The sequence below is a fragment of the Schistocerca serialis genome, chromosome 1 (genome assembly GCF_023864345.2).
Source record: "Schistocerca serialis cubense isolate TAMUIC-IGC-003099 chromosome 1, iqSchSeri2.2, whole genome shotgun sequence".
Taxonomy (NCBI): Eukaryota; Metazoa; Arthropoda; class Insecta; order Orthoptera; family Acrididae; genus Schistocerca; species Schistocerca serialis.
In genome coordinates, this window is record NC_064638.1 from 382903869 (window position 1) to 382926782 (window position 22914).

Consider the following 22914-nt stretch of genomic DNA (forward strand, 5'->3'; position numbering starts at 1 on the left):
TATCCTTCTTGTATTACGGCTTTGTAGGGAAATATTCGATCGTCTTGGTCGCGGCATTGTTAATGATGATTCAAAGAAAATACAAATTATTTCTTTAAAATTTTAATTAATGATATATACTGATACTCAACCATAGACGTTTAGCTGTCATTTGCGTTTTGTTATTCCATGTCAGATGCGTTTTTGTTATACCAAGTTTTATAGTGACGTTTAGCTGACATTTGCGTTTTGTTATTCTATGCCAGATGCGTTTTTGTTATACCACGTTTTATAGCGGTCGAACGGGATAAAAAGTATCCTATGTCCGTCTCCTGGTTCTAAGCTACCTCTCCACCAATTTTCAGCCAAATCGGTCCAGCCGTTCTTGAGTTATAAATAGTGTAACTAACACGACTTTCTTTTATATACCGAGTGATCAAAAAGTCAGTATAAATTTGAAAACTGAATAAATCTCGGAATAATGTAGATAGAGAGGTACAAATTGACACACATGCTTGGAGTGACATGGGGTTTTATTAGAACCAAAAAAATACAAAAGTTCAAAAAACGTCCGACAAATGGCGCTTCATTAGCATAACAAAGTAAGACAAAGCAAAGATGATGTTCTTTACAGGAAATGCTCAATATGTCCACCATCAAATAGCTGTAGTCGAGGAATAATGTTGTGAACAGCAATGTAAAGCATGTCCGGAGTTATGGTGAGGCATTGGCGTCGCATGATGTCTTTCAGCATCCCTAGAGATGTCGGTCGATCACGATACACTTGCGACTTCAGGTAACCCCAAAGCCAATAATCGCACGGACTGAGGTCTAGGGACCTGGGAGGCCAAGCATGATGAAAGTGGCGGCTGCGCACACGATCATCACCAAACGACGCGCGCAATGGATCTTTCGCCGTCTAGCAATGTGGGGTGGTTCTAATAAAACCCCATGTCATTCCAAGCATGTGTGTCAATTTTTACCTCTCTATCTCCATTACTCCGTGGTTTATTAAGTTTTCAAATTTATACTGATTTTTTGATCACCCGGTAATTCTGTTGTCTATTGTTTTCAAAATGTAAAAAAAAAAAATTCCATTTCGTACGCTTCTGGATTTATTCAGATTTCTAGTTCTACATGAGTTCCCTATGCCTGTAGTCTTCTGATTTCCTTCGGCCGTAAGGAGACAAAGCATCAATTCCTGAAGGTAGAAATAACGAAACACATAGCGAAATGCAGGAGCACATCCTGAACAATCTGATCACGCATGGACGTTGTTAGCTCATGAGCTTTCCATATTCTCAAAAAGAGCGCTTTGAAGCACGTCTTCCGTTTCTGACAAAGCACTGACGCAGCACACGACTGCATGCCTTGCGTCGCAGAAAAAATGCACCTTATATGCAACGTGGAACAGAAAATCGTGTTACGGCCGTGCGTCTAGGTAACACCTTCCACGTCAAAGTGCTACTCATTGCAGTTAACTACTTACTGCCCGCTTCCAGAACGAGTTACCCTGAACAACCCACAAACATAGAACGGAGTCTTCCACAAAGCAGGTGCACAGCGAGCAGCTTGCAACGCTGCCGGTATAGTATCGCTGGTCACCAGACCCCACGACAACCAGCAAGTGCTGCCTCTCGCCGGCACAACGGACGCTCGCTCCTAGCACAATGCGTAGTAAACTCTCTGCTATTACTACCGCTACTTCATTAATTCCACTCCAACGGCTCGTTTCAGTGCGAACACTCGCAGAGGAATTCCTTCCTCTCCTGCCTTTATAGCATTCATTCCCTCCCTCCCCCCCCCCCCCCCCCCAACCCACTCTCAACCGGCCCTTGATCGCTCCAGCAGGACCACCCCGGTCATAAGGCCATTGCCTTGAAGGAATGCCGCAATACAGTTACGAACACCGACCATCCCCGCAGCGTCTCCGATACCGCAACACCTTGAATGAACCATATCTCACAACATTCTGAGTGAAACATGGGCTGTCCGAAGGCTGCTTTGAACGCTATAATGGACGTGGTGCAACATATAAATCATATTTGTAAAACACCTGTTGGTTACTCCGCAACCATACAAAATAATTTATGGCAAGCTGAAAGTCAAAATTATTACCTCAGGAAGAGTTATACAGCCGAAACGCGCCGCATCATATACACTGTAGTGGATCGCTATGGAGGGTTTAGATTATCTCAACAGTTTAACATATAGATAGGGACCACGCTTTCTTCAATATGGTTATCTGTAAAGTTAGAGCGCCGAGCAAGTCTCCAATGGCCATATTCCAGTACAAATACTGGTCCTGAAATGACGGAGAGTGGGGTGAGGTACCAGTCGCCTAACAAAGAATCCGAAATAGAATACAACGTGGCAGTCTGCTCTCTCTCTCTCTCTCTCTCTCTCTCTCTCTCACACACACACACACACACACACACACACACAGTGCGCGTAACGAAATACGTTCCATGTCGTTCTATGTCTACCCATTCTTTCTCACTCGCAAATGTAGTGACTCATAGCAAATGTGGGTTCGTGGAAAATACTCCAATAATCATAGTTCACAATTCTTCCTTGATCACATTTTGTCATTTTTATTTCGTGTATATGACTGAATAACTGATACTTGTCAGTGCGTCTAGTGTTGTGTCAATGGCCCTATGGATGATTACAAATCAGAAAGGAAAGTGGAGAGTGAAACGCGATGATGCCCCAAAGCCGATATCCTTCAAACGGCATCAAGGTAGTCTCGGAATTGATATTCCCGTCTAACGGGCGGTTCATCAACAGCGTCACTCGACTACATGGAATTCAAAGCGGAACACTTGCACAGCATGTTTATCAGTTCAAATGCCTCTGAATCTGAGGTCATTAGTCTCCTAGAACTTAGAACTACTTAAACCTAACTAACCTAAGGACATCACACACATCCATGCCGGAGGCAGAATTAGAACCTGCGACCGTAGCAGTCGCGCGGTTCCGGACTGAAGCGCCTAGAACCGCTCGGCCACCGCGACCGGCGTTGTTTATCAGTAACTGTACGGCCGAGGTCGGCTTCTGTAGCTAACCTAATTCCGGAAATGAAAATTTCTTCTATTAAAATGATTTTAGCCCTTATTTTAAGCATAATACACCGTGCATCCTTCGAAAAAACTGATCATTGAGTAGAATAAAGCAAAGGCCGCATCAATCTACAAGGCGTAGTCCACAACACTACCGCCCAATATCTTTGACGTCCATGTGCTGTATAATCCTAGAAAATATTCTGGGTTCAAACATAATGAGGTACTCTAGGTAAGAACGACACGTCCATGCCAACCAGTATGGATTCCGAAAACATGGAACGTGTGAAATTCGTCTTTTGCTTTCCTCACATGTTGTACTGAAAGCCATAGATCAAGGCCGTCAAGAGGATACAGTATTTCTTCATTTCCGAAAGGCAATTGTCCTGATACCACACCAAAGGTTATTAATAAATGTGCATGCATTTGGGTATCAAACGAAACTTTTGACAGGATTGAGGATTTCCCACAAGAGGCGATTTCCTACAAGGTTATCTTGGCTGGCGAGGAACAGCAAGTGTGCCCCAAGGGAAGTGTAAAGCGACTCTCGCTTTTCATGTTGTTTGTCAATGGCCTGGCAGACGATATTAATAGTAGCCTCAGACTTTTCCCAGATGATGCAGTTATCTATATCGTATTAATATGTGAAATAAGTTGCATAAATATCCTGCCACATCTGGGTAACGTTTCCAACTAGTGTAAATATTGGAAAACTGCTTTACTGTTCAGAAACGTAAAATTGTGCGCATAACACAGGAAAGTAATAATCGATGACTGTATCTACTTTAATCCTCACAGAAACACCTGGATGTAACAATTTTTTGCGATATGAAATAAATTTTTCACATAGTTCAATCGTAGGTAAGACAGGTAACGGACTTTGTTAACTCACATGGTACTACAAAAATACACTTATTCTCATTTCAAAATACTGCAGAAGTGTGTAGTATCATTAGGACAGACTAACAGTGGATGCAGAATGCATACGAACAATGGTTTCCAATACCCTTTCACCTATCATTGATACCCTTTCACCTTGAATTTTAATTCCACTTCTGAACCTTCCTTTTATTCCCATCATTTCTTCTTCGATGCACAGATTGAACAGTAGGGGCGAAAGACTACACTCCTGCCTTACATCCTTTTTAATCCGAACATTTCGTTCTTGGTCGTCCACTCTTATTATTCCCTATTTGTTCTTGTACATATTGTATATTACCCGTTTCTCCCTATAGCTTATCGCTTATTTTTTTCAGACTTTCGAACATCTTGAGCCACTTCACATTATCGAACGCTTTTTCCAGGTCGACAAACCCTATGAACGTGTCTTGATTGTTCTTTAGTCTTGCTTCCATTATCAACCGCAATATCAAAATTGCCTCGCTGGTGCGTTTACCTTTCCTCAAGCCAAATTGATCGTCATCTAACATATCCTCAATTTTATTTTCCATTCTCTTGTAAATTATTCTTTTGCAAACCATATAGGATCTGTTATTTACCCATTCCAAGCTGACTGGAAGCTGTTTTGAATGCCAGCTGGTTCCTATCCCGTATTGGGCATAGTAAGGTGTTGCGTTTTCGGTGTTGCCACATTTTTGTCCACCAAGTACACTTCACACATTTTCATATACTACTGCAAAGCCAGTCAAAGACACAGTGTAATGACAAAGAAACAGGAGACGAGACACTGGAGGAAGTAAAACTGTGAGGGCGGGTCGTCGGTCGTGCTCAGTTGGCAAACACTTGCCCGCAAAAGGCGAATGTGTTAGTTTCGAACCCCGGTCTGCGAGGAAGTAATGAGGTTTTAAATATCTCTGTTTGCAGCATAATCCGAAAGATATACGTGCTCTAAAGTGTAACACTGTATTTAGTTCCAAGTCAGACGACACTGATTGTCTGGTCCCTTCAATCCCACAAACCAACCAACGACACTGATTGCTTGGTAGCTTCCACATTTCATGTAACAATTCGTGCAGACAATTCCTTATCCACATTGACGAGTGTGTAAATCGTATGCTGAACTCCAGCCATCAAGATGCTGTGTGAAGGCCGTATTTGCGAGTCACGACTACTGCTTGCTCAGTAGAGACTAACGATGCAAAATCCGTGTTACACGGCGCAGGAATGGGGGAACGAGCGGACGGAATTCCAAACTGCGTGACATGGCGCGAACTTGCCAATAAGAAAGTCAGCTCATAACATCCTGTAAGGTAATTGCTCAGCCTGCGCACTAGGTACAGCAACCAGTGTGTACACTCAATTAACCCGGCATTCTGTAACACATGTTTTCAGAATAACTGACAACGACATCTGAAATCGCATTGGCTCACTCGAAATCGGAATGCAGTGTGAAATTACCCGTCACGTATCCAGCATAACAATAACAGAGGAGCGTTTCTTATACACTGAAGCACCAAAGAAACTGATATAGGTGTGCGTATTCAAATACAGAGATACGTAAACAGGCCGAATACGGCGCTACTGTCGGGAACGCCTATATGAGACAACAAGTGTCTGGCGCAGTTGTTAGATCGGTTACTGCTGCTACAATAGCAGGATATCAAGATTTAAATGAGTTTGGACGTGGTAGTCGGCGCACGAGCGATGGGACACAGCATCTCCGAGGTAGCGATGGAGTGGGGATTGTCCCTTAGGAGCATTTCACGAGTGCACCGTGAATATCAGGAATCCTGCAAAACATTAAATATTCCACATCACTGTGGCTGGAAAAACATCCTGCAAGAACTGAATCAACGACGAGTGAAGACACTAGTTCAACGTAACAGAAGTGCAACCCTTCCGCAAATCGCTGCAGATTTCAGTGCCGGGCCATCAACAAGTGTCAGCGTGGAAATGATTGAACGAAAAAGCATCGATATGAGTTTTTGGAGCCGAAGGCCCACTTGTGTACCCTTGATGACTACACAGAACAAAGCTTTACGCCTCGCCTGGGCCCGTCAACACCGACATTGGACTGTAAACATGTCGCCTGGTCGGACGAGTCTCGTATCAAATTGTATCGAGCGGATGGACGTGTACGGATGAGACAACCTCATGAATCCTTGGACCCTGCATGTCAGCAGGGTACTGTTCAAGCTGGTGGAGGCTGTGTAATGGTGTGAGGCGTGTGCAGTTGGATTGATATGAGACCCCTGATACGTCTAGATACGACTCTGACAGGTGACACCTAAGTAAGCATCCTGTCCGATCAGCTGCATCCATTCATGGTTCAAATGCCTCTGAGCACTATGGGACTTAACATCTATGGTCATCAGTCCCCTAGAACTTAGAACTACTTAAACCTAACTAACCTAAGGACATCACACACATCCATGCCCGAGGCAGGATTCGAACCTGCGACCGTAGCAGTCGCGCGGCTCCGGACTGAGCGCCTAGAACCGCTAGACCACCGCGGCCGGCCATCCATTCATGTCCATTGCGTATTCCGACGGACTCAGGCAATTCCAGCAGGAAAATGCGACACTCCACACTTCCAGAATTGCTACACAGTAGCTCCAGAAATACTCTTCTGAGTTTTAACACTTCCGCTGGCCACCGAACTCCCCAGACATGAACATTATTGAGCATATCTGGGATGCCTTGCAAAGTACTGTTCAGAAGAGATCTCCACCCCGTCGTACTCTTACGGGTTTATGGACAGCCCTGCAGGATTCATGGTGTCGGTTCCTTCCAGCACTAGTTCAGAGATTAGTCGAGTCCATACCACGTCGTGTTGCGGCACTTCTGCGTGCTTGCGAGGGCCCTACACGGTATTAGGTAGGTGTACCAGCTTCTTTGGGTCTTCCGTGTATTTACGTACAGGGCTCAAAATATTCAGTGTTGTTGCTTCCTTGAAGATGACATAGAAATGACTGCATGCTACCGATCCTCGAGTCGCGTGATCAGACTACATATATTCGGAAAGGAAGAAACGTTGTTCACGAAATGGAAACCACAGTGAAAATCAGATGAAATTTTGTACAGGTGTGTTGGGCAATGTCTCTAGTATGGTCGTCGATCGCGTTACGTCGTTCTCTTTAGTTCTGAGCACACAGGGAGCACATAAAGATACTGAGAGCAATAGTGTCTCCCGCCAAGTACGAGGGCCTGGTGAGAAATTTCGCCTGAAGCTATGCAGCCAACATTACATAACTGTCATGCGTATTCTTCTTCAAGACAATTCTGCAGAGGCAGTGAAGATGCTCCTGCATCGTTTTCAACTGGAAATGTTTGATTACCCACAATACAGCCCGTAACTGTATTCGTCTCAGTTTCATCTCTGCTCACATTAACCGCTGGCTATGAAGACATTTTGGCACAGACAACGAGCTGTTGGCCAACGTAGAGAATTGGTGGAAAGCACGGGTGGATGCCTTCTATGACGAGGGTATTGGAAAGTTGGTACAACGCTACGACAATCGTCTAAGTCGGATCGGCGACTATGGAGATAAGTAGCTGTAAGTTGTAGCTATCTGTTACAAATAAAACAGTTTTGATTTTCACTGTGATTTTCATTTCGCGACCTATCGTTCTTTACTTTCCGAATACCCCTCGTAACTGTCTTGAACGACATGGGGTGGACTACTGATGAAACAATTTCATTTATGGAATGTTATCATATGGGATATTGAAAGTACCGACTACAGACAACAATAAATTCAGAAAGTTTGCTGCGACGTCTCGCCTACGAACATGTTTTGGAAGTACTGAAGAAAGTCAATGATATCAATCATATACGACAGCATACCATAGTGAACGTCAAAACCTTCAGTAAGGATGGAGGAATATGTTTTACATATGACCTACTACATACACCAAGACAAACAGAATAAAAAGTGGTAAGAAAAATGTTCGAAACACAAAAGCATGTTTATGCTCCGTAAACAGAGAGTGTGACCTTCAGCATTTGACCAGATGAGAGAAAAAGCAGATGCCAACTAAAAACGCGAAGAACTACCTTACTGTTAAGCCTTAAAGTGAAAAAAGGCGAAACTCGTCTGGGAGAATAAAACACAGTGCAGGAAGAGACGGCGTTTTTTATTTACAATACAAATATTTCGGTGCTTGCTGCGGAGGATGGCCCCACAAACAAACTTGTTACTGCATTTTGTTTAGTTCCTTGTGCCGGTTACTTCAGTCTCGACTTCACTTTTTCTGCGGTGTTAGTTGTATGTTAGCAGTGAATCACAGCATAATGGATAGGTTTATTTCTGGATAATTGTCCAATATGCATCTCTCGCAAGGATGCAAAATGGAAGAGCGGCACTGTGCTGCCGTGGAGAGCTGTTAGCGTAGCGATGGCAGCAATATCACGTGACTTTCGCTTCTGTACATCGGCGCATCCTTCCATATTTTGCGTTGTACATTCTGGTTATTGCATATTACAGGCTTTATCACTGCTGTGAAGGTAGAAAGGTTTATGCATTAAATGAAATAGTAGTACATCACCGTTAGTTTAGTATATTGCCACTTGGCTCATCTTTGAATGCAAATGTAATGGAAATTATCTGTTTATACGGAATACTGTCACTTGAAATGTCTTTGCATCTTGAACACATGAGCAATACACAATCTCTGGATTTCTCGTAAATATTTCACGAAGCAAATCCCTAGTGTTCAAATAAATACGTTCGATAAAATTTTGAGTATCACGCCTTGCACTTTTGCGTGAACAATAGTTAAAAATTTTGAAAAGAGAATCAAAAAAACTAATTTGATGAAACGTCAATTTAAAACATGCAGTGATTTATTTCAGATCACTATTTGCTGTGCAGCCAGAGCAGAGTCAAGTTATTCGCTGCAAGGTAACAATTTGCTGTAGGGCCTAAATGAACATCTGTGACAGAATATTAGGAACAGTTTTCAATAAGTGAAATTTTATGTCAATTCAATAGATGCTTTTTCGTAACGGTGCACATTTAAATTACCTAACGATTAGATGGGTAGATCAGGTAACTAATGAGGAGATAATGAATAGAATTGGGGAGATAAGAAATTCGTGGCAAAACTTGACTAACAGAAGGGATCGGTTGATAGAACAATTCTGAGACATCAAAGGATCACTAATTTAGTCTTGCAGGGAAGTATGAGGGGTAAAAATCGTAGAGAGAGGCCAAGAGATGAATACCTTGAGCAAATTCAGAAGGATGTGGATTGCAGTACTTAATCGGAGGAGAAGAGGCTTGCACAGAATAGAGTAGCATGGAGAGTTGCATCAAACTAGTCTTCGGACTGAATATAAACAACAACAGCAGCAGCAGCAGCAGCAGCATCTGGTCGTTCTGAGTATTCTTGTGAATTTTTAGTTTATGCAATTTAATTTACAGACAGTGGGATAAGTTCATGTTCAGAAGTAGGGTAACTACGCCGATTCTGGACCTGAATCTTTAATGAGAATTTAGAAGTCGATAGTTTCCAGACTATTAGCGATAAATTCAGATATACACAGTTTCAGCATACAACTCCAAACTATACACACAACTTTCAAGGTGTTTTCGCAGAAACAAGGATGACTGCAGTAACAAACCGAATAAAACATAATTGCTTTATTATTGTTATTTGCCTTCTGAGACCGGCGTGTCCGAGCGGTTCTAGGCGCTTCAGTCTGGGACCGCGCGACCGCTACGGTCGCAGGTTCGAATCCTGCCTTGGGCATGGATGTGTGTGACGTCCTTAGGTTAGTTAGGTTTAAGTAGTTCTCAGTTCTAGGGGACTGATGACCTGAGATGTTAAGTCCCATAGTGCTCAGAGCCATTTTTTTGAGACCGGCGTTCCCCTATACCAAAATAGCCAGAAGGATCCCTGAACTGCCTCTGAAAGTTCTGGTTCATTCCCATACGTAAAATTTCGAAGCGATACCGTTTTCGTAATAACGTATACAAAATCATAGGGGATACTTCTTACAGCTATACATATCTGTGGAATAATTCTTGAAGCACTTGGTTCAGAGATCCAGAAACGTACATTACTGATAGATAACGGTCACCTGTAAGTAAGTATCTCAAGAGAGATCAACAATCTGTCAGTCAGCATTGCCTCAGCATAGTTGGCATCTGATTTCATAATGAGACTTCCACTCTGCAGCGGAGTGTGCGCTAATAAGAAACTTCATGACAGATTAAAACGGTGTGTCGGACCGAGACTCGAACTCAGGACCTTTGTCTCTCGCGGGCAAGTGCCCTACCAACTGAGCTACCCAAGCACGACTCACGCGACCCGTCCTCACAGTTTGGCATCCGCCAGTACTTCATCTCCTACCTTCCAAACTTCACAGAAGCTCCTCTGCGAACCTAACAAGTCTAGCACTCCTGGAAGAAAAGATGTTGCGGAGATATGGCTTAGCCACAGCCTGGGGGATTGTTTCCAGAATGAATTTTCACTCTGCACCAAATGGTAGAGCACTTTCCCGCTAAAGGCAAAGGTCCCGAGTTCGAGTCTCGGTGCAGCACACAATTTTAATCTGCCAGCAAGTTTCTGAATCTGATATTCTCGTATTTCGCATCATTTTATTCAGTTGCAACCTAAAATCTCTCGAAACTAATTCGTGTACATTTTCTAACAAATTTCGTTATTACTCACCAGTTTCCTACAAAATTCATTAAGAGATTCTTCAGCGCCAACAAATAATTTTCTTCATCACCATTTTGGATGGCTTCTTTTTCTTACCAAGAAAGTTACTGCCGCTACCGTTTGCAAACGCATGAGGCACTGATACAAACACAGGAAACTTTCGGTATCTGGCATCAAGTTCCCGGGTTCGATTCCCGGAGGGGTCAGGGATTTTCTCTGCCTCGTGATGGCTGGGTGTTGTGTGCTGTCCTTAGGTTAGTTAGGTTTAAGTAGTTCTAAGTTCTAGGGGACTTATGACCACAGCAGTTGAGTCCCATAGTGCTCAGAGCCATTTGAACCATTTTTTTCTGGCATCAAGCAACACATTTTTCTAGGCAACAGCAACTTTGTGGCACGATTTCATGTTTCACACTGAAACTTGGCAACAGCAGACAACACAACAAGTAGCATGCGACTCCTGGCAATTCGCCGCCTAGCGTTGCCTCGGAAGAATTCCTCCATTCGAACACAGCGCAAGTCACGAGAGGCCACGCGTTCAGATTGTTAAGAAGGGCCTTTGCACATAAATAGCTGTTAACTCATTTCCCTACTGCATAAATAAGTACACTGAATTTGCTAAACAGGTAATTTCATGGAATTCGCCACTAAATACTCTTGAAGGCCATTTATACATCGACAACCGTCCATGTACTCTCAAATCGAGGGGAATGCACTCTCAAGAGTGATACAGATCAGAAAATTTGGTTAGACTGTAGAGTCTAACCAGTTTCATAAATATACCGAATTGGCTATTTGTGCGATGTACTATAGAGAATGAGTCAGGAGAAGGGTTACATGCTTTGATGGGTGATAGTATTAGTGATTATGAACAAAACACTTCATTCGAACATACACCCTATTCCAGATAGACCACATCACATTTGTAAGTTTTTCTCTTAAATAACACGAAAACCGCACCCTCCAGCGAAAACGTGTCACAGTACAGTAAATTTTAAACTATATTAAATTTCCTACAAAATGGTCCTATTCATATTTTCTCTAGAACTAATATTTTACGCGAAGAGAGCCTGAGAATACTGGAGGAGGAAAAGATTAGTAACGTGCCATCGACGACGAGGCTCAAAATGGTTCAAATGGCTCTGAGTACTATGAGACTTAAGGTCATCAGTCCCCTAGAACTTAGAACTACTTAAAAGTAACCAACCTAAGTACATCACACACATCCATGCCCGAGGCAGGATTCGAACCTGCGACCGTAGCGGTCGCGCGGTTCCAGACTGTAGCGCCTAGAACCCCTCGGCCACCGCGGGCGGCGACGACGAGGTCATTAGAGACGGAGCACAGGTTAGGGAAAGATGGAAAAGGAAACGAGCCGTGCCCTTTAGAAGGAACCATCCCGGCATTTATCTTAACTGATTTAGGGAAATGACGGAAAAACTAAATCAGGATGATCGGTCGTCCTAATGCGAGCCCAGTGTGCTAACCACTGCGCTCCAGTCGGTCAGAGAATACTGAAAATCTTGAGTGTGTGCATGCGCTCCAGCTTGGGTGGTTTTTGTACGCCATTTTGAGATGGTTTCACGACTTGATGGATCAGAAGTGTTCCGTATGAAACAGTTCGTCTCGACTTCCTCTACAGTACTATGGTGCGTTGTAAACAATGACCTTGTTTGAATAAAACAGAAAATAAATTACAATGTACATTAAACGTGTTCTGTCTCGGAAACCATTCAGAATAGGGCGTATGTCCATACGATTTTTTTTGTTTAGTATCACTAATACTATCACCCCTCAAATCATGTACCTTTCCCCTGACTCAACCTGCAGAGGGCTGTTGACGGCTAGCTACAAATTCCAAGAGGCTGAGAGCAGGTAAGCAAACGGCAAGGCTCCATTTTCAGCGACAGTTTTTTTTTTCATTTTTCATTTAGACTATGTAGACTGTGACATAGTTGTAGCTATTTGCTTCATCCAGGCTTAACAGACCGATCGTGTGCACAAGGTCGATAACCGACTGACTCCACAGCATGGAAAGTCTTTGACTCAAAATTGACTTTATATAACATTTCAGTCACGTTTTGAATGCACACAATTTAATAGTGACAACGTCCTCTTACTATTCCGATTCTTTTGATACCAGACACTCATTACCTTTAGTAGAGTGTTTGTTTATATATGTATACCATATTAATTTACAGTTTTCAGTTCGGTGTACACTCCAAATACCGCTAACATTTATTGAAAGGCACGGCTGTATTTGAAATAGTGATATGCAACTTTACACATTTGACCTTTTCAAAAATGGCTCTAAGCACTACGGGACTTAATATCTGAGACCATCAGTCCCCTAGACTGAGAACTAGTTAAACCTAACTAACCTAAAGACATCACACACATCCATGCCATGCCTGCGACCGTAGCAGCAGCGCGGTTCCGGACTGAAGCGCCTACAACCGCTCGGCCACAGCGGCCGGCTTGACCTTTCCGGGACTACTTTTGGCCTCAGGCATCAAAGTGAAAGGATGGAACAGTTAATACTCGGCTGGCCTTCAATCATCCCCAAAGATGAAATCTACCTGGAAGTCATTTCTTCAGCAGGTCATTAAATATGCAGGCCGTCTAGCGCAATTAAGTGTGCGGCACTTTATGATAATCACTTCGTGGCCAAGTGAAAGTAAGTGGCACGTAAACTCTTGACTCTTACACCTCAATTATCTGTGCGCTAGTATAAATCTCAAAGAGTCGGTGACTGTAATGTGGAGGCATGGGAAGTAAACCGCAGAGAACCAGTCTGGCGAGCAATATAAACTGGCTAGAAAGAGCAGATTTTATGTAACTTACACGCGCGTAGATATGGCCGGGACTACGGGAACCAAAGTCTGTAGTGAAACTGCCTACTTGTGAAAGGAGTGAGTAATACAGGCATCAAGCACCCCCCAACACACTATGCTCAGATTTGCACAGTAGAAACGTAGATGAAAATGTGCATGGAATTCACATGGAGTCCGGTTGATATTGCCTTCCACTACTTCAAGATGACGGCCATGTGAGTATAACACACAGTAGGTTCCATCAGGAAATAAAATACAAAATTATGTTAAAAAATTATTTTCGTATTAATTTTCAATATACCGCCTTACTTTCCCACACACTCGCAGTACCGATCATAGAGGCTCTGAAACACCTGACTTTTCCACTAGATACGACAAGGATGCTACTAGTGATGAGACCTAGGTTTTGCGTGAATCAAGAAACAAAGCGCCAGTCAACGGAATGGCATCATTCATGATTCCTCCCTCCCCCCCCCCTTTTTCCCAAAAAAAGCGGAAACGACTACTGAATACCATAAAGGTGACGGCCACAGCGTTTTGGAATCAAAAGGGCGTCTTACTATCAGGTATTCACGGAAAACATTGCGTCGTTCAAAGCAACCTGCGTGAATTACTGTCCGGTGGCACCTTGCTTCTTCGATACAAACGCTCGCCCGCATTTTGCTGAGTTGTCGGATTTACTTCGGCAGTATAAGTGAGAAGTTTTCGATCATCCGAGCTATAGCTCATTCTTAGTCGTAAGGGATTACCATCTTTTACCTAAACTGAAGTTTTTTGGGCGGAAAGCGCTATGGGAATTGCAACGAACTGAAAAGAGGGCATTACTGACAGGCACCACAACCTGGTGGCAATTAAGTATGCAAACGACGTAGGAAAGCTTTTGGAGCGCTTCGACAATGGCTAAATTTCAACACGGCGACTAAGCAGCAGAATATCTTAGCTATCAAAATATGCTGTGAACATTTTCTTCATTATGTTGGACAGCAGAACCGTTATTTAGCGTAGGAATAAAGTTGTATTAGAATTTCCCGAGAAGACACTAAGTGGAACACGTCTGCTGGGTGCACAGCAGTGGTGTAACCAATGTCAACACTCAGAAGTGAAGTACCAACAAAAAATGGTTCAAATGGCTCTGAGCACTATGGGACTTAACAACGGAGGTCATCAGTCCCCTAGAACTTAGAACTACTTAAACCTAACCAACCTAAGGACATCACACACATCCATGCCGGAGGCAGGATTCGAACCTGCGACCGTAGCGGTCGCGCGGTTACAGGCTGAAGTGCCTAGAACCGCTCGGCCACCACGGCCGGCAAGTACCAACAGACAGGAAGCTTATAGTCTCATACTGTGCGAGAGAAAACGTCAGGAACACCCTACTAAGGACTAATACAACTGCGCAAAGCAGAAACAACGCTCATCTGTAACGCGGCTACATGTGGAAACTTCACCTACGGTTGACACAAGAACGACTTTCAGGCTGCAAGCTTCGCATAAACGAACGCTCTGAAGCCCTGAACTTAAAACTTTGCATCAGGCAGAAGCTCTGAGAGGCTAAGAAAACGGGAGCACATTCATTCACCAGTACTGGGGGGAGGGGGGGGGGGGGACATGTCATTGACTGTTTTAAAACTCTCGCCTTCCTTCCACTCACTCTCTCAAAGTTAGCACACTCCATCTGTATCACTTTGCTGTTGGAAGGTTACCTCTGTTAGATGCAGGATGCTCTGGTGAATACAACGAAGTGTCTACAGCCGCCTTGGAGTACACCGCCGAGCCGTAGTAAAGCTAGCTTCGAAAAGCGCGCCGCAGCGCGTAGCGTGAAGCAGTCGCCCTCCGTTTTCTCGCGGTGGCGCCGCTGTCGCAATTGAAGGCTTCGGTGTCTCCCTCTAGCGGGAAAGGGGAAAAGTGGGCGGTTCGCGCGGGTTTAAGAAGTGGCTGTATGGGCTCTCGTGGAGAGTGGGCAGTCGGGGCATCAAGAAGCGACTTCTCTGCCGGTGCTAGAGGGACAGCACGCAAACCGCGGCATCAGCTTAAGCGACGCGAGCAGCGGCTCTGTACTATGGGGCGTTAACTGCTTGTCGCGAAAGGAATCTTCCTGAGCGTGGGTCCGCAAGGGGCCTAATTTGCAGTTCGGCCGTATGCTGTCGACCGGCGCGGAGGTTCTGAAAATCGGCGTGCCTTCCTGCGTCCGTTGAAACGGCTGGCAGCGGGCGGCTCAGCAGAGCATTTGGAGGTGCTGCGTTGGTTCAGTCCTGGGAGTCGTAATGCACCAGAATTCAATTTGCTTATTCTTGTTAATTATACCAGCCGCACTTTTTGGGGGTTTCCCGCCATTCATTCTCGTCTGCCCACCCGCGGGAAGGTGGTAATATTAGAAAGGGTGGTCCGTTTGTCCCCTTTTGAGAACGAAAGGGGGGGGGGGGGGGGGGTCAGAGGAATTCTGTGAATCGGATTGCTTCTTTCCCCTCCCAGTTTACCTACCGGTTTATTCGACTGTTAACCTCTGCCATGTCTGTGAAAATCTAATGCACCAATGACTGTACTGTTTAAAATGCAAGGCACGAAGACCTATCCATTCTGTCACCTGCCATAACTAGTATTACTAGGCTCACGTGTAAAAGGTACTCTAAGAAAGAAGAAAATTCCTTTTGCCAATCAGTCAATTGGTTAACGAATTCCTGCTCATCTGGAAGTTGTAACTTGCGTTAGTTTGTGTTTATGTATATTTGGCTATAATAAGCAAGGTTGTCAATGTACGCCGTAGTGGGTTTTTTATATTGTTTCTAGTAAGCAAAAACTGTTGTGTGTTTTTTCCAATTCAATACCTTTTAAGGCTTTTACTTACCGTGCTTATGTGTTTTATACAGGTAGTTGGTTATTAGTGTGTTTTCTTGCCATGCAAAAGTATGCCATTTCAGTACGGGTAGAAACTGTTGCCTTGAAAGGAGAATGTTGTAAAAGTTCGCAAGTCCTACCTGGCGAGCGTGTGTGTTTGCCGTAAGTTAACTGGCAGAAATTTGTAAAATTTGTTTTTTTTATGCATTTTGGAAATGTTAATGTTATCATCTGTCCTTTTTGAAATTGCGAAATGATATTCAATAATACCCAGTAGTTACATATCTAACTATAAATAAGACATGATTAAAAATCCAACTCACAATTACATTTGTCGGAATAAATGTAACCACCTTCCTTCAACACTTCTTAGGTCCACCAAAAATACCACGACGATATTCTGACTACCTTGACGCATAAACATCATGCAATGTAGTATCAAGAATTGGGTCAACAATATCAATCGTCGGCATCATTATATATATTGTAATTATATGAGAGAGAATGGTTACAAATCGAGCAATTATATTCAGAGCTAGCGCATAAGCAGATCAACCGAATGACTACAGAGCACAATTATTCAGAACTACCACTAATTCTTAGATTCTAATGTAGCACATTAGTGCAGTAGATTTAAGGGCAGGTTTACTATCTTTTGGTTCAAAAAATCGATTTTTAAAAAATTGTATTTTTGGGTCCATAAAAGTGTTTAGAAACCACCCATAAAACGGTCTTTCCGAATACAGAACGGATATGTTTGTTATTCGCAGTTGAACAAAAAATGCACCTGCCTGAAATCGGCTTTTTTCACGCACCAGTTATTTTCTTTCGGAGGACGACTTATTGTTCCGGTGCTTTGGAGGGAACACACAAAATCCAAATGAAAGTTTGAAAGCGTGTGTTTGGAAGTTAGCCCCCAATCATTTGCATTCTGGTCCGAGACTGTGGAGATTGCGACTTTCCTGGCAGTGAGCAGCTTCAACGAAGAGTATTCAGCAATTCTGAAGACCATGACAACGATGGACGTCACCCTGGGACTCTATTCGACACAGTTCACCAAGCATTCGGACGACCACCGGATTCAAAGGGCCGAAAACCGCTCGTCACCTGCCGTACGAGCGGATCTGGAGCAGCGCAGGATGGCCCAGATCGAGCAGAACGCCCTCTATGAGGAAGTAGTAGTTTATGGACCCGGAATAGCAGACTGAACGTACGTTGCATAATACTGCATTGATATGTAGTCAAAACTTCAAACATGTTTTTCTCGAAATGACGGTTTTTTTGTCGCGCGGTATGGTAACTTCAAATCTACTGAACCGATTGGGATTATTCTTTGTTTCCAACGAAGCTAACTAAATTGTCTAGGAGTTGTACCACTTTTATTCCGAGCCATCAACTATAAATATTTTTACTTGGCCGATAAAGTCGACAAATCGATGGAAAAATCCTATTTTTTCAAATGGCCGCCATTTTCTTTCCTGTGGTCCAAATAACTTAAGCGAGGTACAACTCCTAAAGTATGTTATATGCTTCGCTAACGTCAACTCAATTTTGATTACAGGCAAGCCGGCTGACCTGTGACATACCGCGCGTGGAGGTCTAAATCGAAATTTTGTTTCGTTCCGACGGCACTTCCGTCTTTGCTCCTCGACATTTCCAGTCGAAAAAAATCCAGTTTGTAGAGGAAATATCAATAAACATTTTGACCAAATTTGACATTGATATCTGTAACACATCCCGAGTAAAAAATTCTCAAAGAACATACTTTTTTCGCCCCGAAGATAGTAAACCTCCCCTTATTCTGCCGTGATTGGTTGGTTGATTCGGAGGAGGGGACCAAACAGTGAGGTCATCGGTCCCGTCGGATTAGGGAAGGATGGGGAAAAAAAGTCGGCCGTGCTCTTTTAAAGGAACCATCCTGGTATTTGCCTGAAGCGATTTAGGGAAATCACGGGAAATCTAAATCAGGATCGCCGGACGCTAGTTTGAAACTTCGTCCTGCCAAATGCGAGTCCATTGTACTAACCACTGCATCACCTCGCTCGGTATTCTTCCATGACCATACCATAGTTGTACTATTATTAATTACAGTAACCGTAGGTAATGCTCTAAGCTATATACAAGGTTTAAATTTTAAGTTGACAAAACAGAATAACTCGAAAAATAAGCTTCACACGAAAAAATGTGTAGAATGCAAAGTTGATTATTTTCGAGGGCGACATCTGCTGGTGCTAAAAATAGCCAGCCACCCCAGCCCCCTGGGGGTGGAACCGTAGGCAACTTCAAAATTTCGAATGGGAACCACCATTTTTTATTGCAGAGTCATTTAGTTTTATAGTTAATGAGTTCACTCATTAGTAAGTAGGATGTTTGGTTAGCTAGTCAGATGATTTGTTTGATAATTAAAGGTTGTATGGCCTCATGACCACGAAACAAAACGTATCCGAATCTGAGGAACAAATTAATATTTGGGTCAACATTTGTAAAACTCTTAATACCTCTCTCTCAAACCCCACCCTATGGGGAGAGAGGGAGAGTTTTAGTTTAAACGAATCAAAATTTACGAAGTAAATAAGTATTTTTTATTTATAAGTAACCATTTTCCACGCAAAAATGAGAACATGGATTTTCTTGAATTACAGCGCCAACTACCAAGAATTAAAGCAAATTTTTAAGACAAAATGTACGTAGTTTTTTATGTATAATCTGATTCTGCAATAAAAAGTATGGGTTCCCATTTGAAATTTTAAAGTTGACTCCCGCTCCACCCCCAGGGGGCTGGGGTGCCGGGCTAATTGTAGCACCAGCAGATGTCCCCCTCGAAACTAATGAACTTAGGATTCTACACATTTTTTCTTGTGAAGCTTATTTTTTTCGAGTTATTCTGGTTTGTCAACTTACAATTTACACCCTGTACGCAGATCGAGATATACCGGGTGATCAAAAAGTCAGTATAAATTTGAAAACTGAATAAATCACGAAACAATGTAGATAAAGAGGTACAAATTGACACACATGCTTGGAATGACATGGGGTTTTATTGAACCAAAAAAATACATAAGTTCAAAAAATGTCCGACAGATGGCGCTTCATCTGATCAGAATAGCAATAATTAGCATAACAAAGTAAGACAAAGCAAAGATGATATTCTTTACAGGAAATGCTCAATATGTCTACCATCATTCCTCAACAATAGCTGTAGTCGAGGAATAATGTTGCGAACAGCACTGTACAGCATGTCCGGAGTTATGGTGAGGCATTGGCGTCGGATGTCGTCTTTCAGCATCCCTAGAGATGTTGGTCGATCACGATACACTTGCGACTTCAGGTAACCCCAAAGCCAATAATCGCACGGACTGAGGTCTGGGGACCTGGGAGGCCAAGCATGACGAAAGTGACGGCTGAGCACACGATCATCACCAAACGACGCGCCCAAGAAATCTTTCACGCGTCTAGCAATACTTTTTTTTTCCTAATAAAACCCCATGTTATACCAAGCACGTGTGTCAATTTTTACCTCTCTATCCAAATTATTCCGTGGTTTATTCAGTTTTCAAATTTATACTGACTTTTTGATCACCCGGTACATTAAAAGGCACCGCCGTCTCTAACTTCAACGCTCTGTGGCTTCGTCGGATGACGTTTCTGGACATGGCTTCCTATTCAAAATATTATCTACTCAATCCACTCTACAAGTCATAGAAGTTTGTAACGGGAATTTCCGACCACCCTGTATACTTTCGCCATCACGTAAATCTGGTCATAGACGAGTCGCATTTATGAAATTCTTGCTCGCTCATTTTATCCACTTCTCCGTTGCCGTACACAATAAACTTAAAATAAACGACCAACAAAAGAGGTGGCTATATGTGGGCGCGTAAAAAAATGGTTCAAATGGCTCTGAGCACTATGGTCATCAGTCCCCTAGAACTTAGAACTACTTAAACCTAACTAAACTAAGGACATCACACAACAATCAGTCACCGCGAGGCAGAGAAAATCTCTGACCCCGCCGGGAATCGAACCCGGGAACACGGGCACAGGAAGCGAGAGCGCTACCGCACGACCACGAGCTGCGGACGGGGGCGCGTAAACTCTCGAACAATAGTGAAACGATACGATTTCGCTCAGACACGTGACAGCAGCGCTGCCAGTGAGAGAACTAGGAAACACTTGTGAGAGCGAGAGGGAAGCATTTCCGGACAAGAACAGAGAGAGATATTACCCTGCAATACGAAATATTCTCCACCCTTGATGGGCAACACTGGTAAACCTCGGCAACTACCGGCAACAGCCTGCAACACCGCAGCAATATTTGCGGGAACACTTCAGCCGCTGTAAAGTACGACCCATGTAAAGGCATCCTTGGAGTTCGCTTACTGTGACGTTATGGCCCGTTCCTTGCGAAAACGCCGCCGCAGAGCGCGCTGTCCTTGGCGGCAGCACGCAGGCGCGTATCGCGGCCGTAGTAAACACCCTGCCTGTTGCGCACTGCCGTAAATTCCTGTGCGAGGGCGCCGAGCCGCCGGCGTTGCCTCTGCCTCGCGGCTGTTATTACTGGAGGCGGCCCAAACGTTAACTGCACTGCACTCGTGCGGCGCTGTGAGTGGCTACTGCAGTGATTACCAACTCAGCGCCAGCTTTACGACTCTTTCAGAATTGAGGTGAAACGCGTCGACCGTGAGAGGCAGTGTGTGGTGACCGGAACAAGCGACATTCACAAATTTTGGGTGATCACATAAAGAGCGAATGCCTCGAGCAAATATTAAGAAATTAAGAAGGAAGTTGAATGAGCTGTTATCACACCACAAGGGCATAAAGGAATCAATTTTCTGGCTGATTTGGGGCGGTCTAGCCCAGTTACACTCTACGTCCTTAAGAAAGGTTCCAAATGATTGGAAAAGAGCACAGGTAGATCCCATTTTCAAGAAGGGTCGTCGAGCAGATGCGCAAAACTATAGGCCTATATCTCTGACGTCGATCTGTTGTAGAATTTTAGAACATGTTTTTTGCTCGCGTATCATGTCATTTTTGGGAACCCAGAATCTACTCTGTAGGAATCAATATGGAATACGGAAGCAGCGATCGTGTGAGACCCAACTCGCTTTATTTGTTCAAGAGAGCCAGAAAATATTAGATACAGGCTCCCAGGTAGATGCCATTTTCCTTGACTTCCGGAAGGCGTTCGATGCAGTTCCGCACTGTCGCCTGATAAAGTAAGATCCTACGGAATATCAGACTAGCTGTGTGGCTGGATTTTTAGAGTTTTTAGGAAACAGAATACAGCATGTTGTTCTCAATGGAGAGACGTCTGAAGACGTTAAAGTAACCTCTGGCGTGCCACAGGGGAGTGTTATGGGACCATTGCTTCTCACAATATATATAAATTACCTAGTAGATAGTGTCGGAAGTTCCATGCGGCTTTTCGCGGATGATGCTTCATATTTTCACACAATATTGTAATTAAATGTCCGATGGACGTAGGAGGTATATATCCTAACGGTGTAACGGTGTTAGCAAAAAGAAAAGTTTTATTTATGGCTTATAGGTTAGTGATTAGGATATTATTACAGAATCTGAATTTGGAATAACAATAAACAAGGGTCAAGGTCAGAGAGAGGGGGAAAGGGGAGATGGACAGTGAGGGGGGGGGGGGGGGTAGGAAATCGACACACAATGCGGAAAGCAGGAGATGGACAGAGTGAGTGGGCACGAGGGGGCGGAGAGAGAGGGCGAGGGGAAGATGGACAGATATAGGGTGTGGGGTGGGGGTGGAATGAGACAGGGGGAACAAGGAGATTAGGACCTGTATCCAGTTCCCATGCATATTATAAACGTGTGCTTTCGAATTTCTTTCTTTTCCATTTAACCGGACAGCCACAATAAACCGTCGCTGGAAACAATCAGCATTTATTTAAAAAATCGGTATTTAATGAGAGAGCAACAGGAAACATGTATTATTTCCTGCCGCAATCTGATAAGAACTGTTTCGTCCCTTTATCTGCTAGGAGAATGACCTCTAGAATTTTATTCTTGCAGTTTCGATGCATTGTATACACTATGTGATGAAAAGTATCCGGACACCTGGCTGAAAATGAATTACAAGTTCGTGTCGCCCTCCATCGGTAATGTTGGAATCTAGTACGGTATTGGCCCAGCCTTAGCCTTCATCCCAGCTTCCACTCTCGCAGGCATACGTTCAATCAGGTGTTCGAAGGTTTCTTAGGGACTGGCAGCCCATTCTTCACGGAATGCTGCTCTGAGGGGAAGTATCGATGTCAGACGGTGAGGCCTGGCACGAAGTCGGCGTTCCAAAACATCCCAAAGGTCAGGACTCTGTGCAGGCCAGTACATACCACTCCGCCACAGACCGTGCATTATGAACAGGTGCTCGATCGTGTTCAAAGATGCAATCGCCATCCCAAATTGCTCGTCAACAGTGGGAAGCAAGAAAGTGCCTCAAACATCAATGTAGGCCTGTGCTGTGATAGTGCCACGCAAAACAAGGGGTGCAAGCCCCCCTCCATGAAAAACAGACCACACCATAACACCACCGCCTCCGAATTTTCCTGTTGGCACTACACGCGCTGGCAGATCACGTTCATCGGGCATTCGTCATACCCACACCCTGCCAT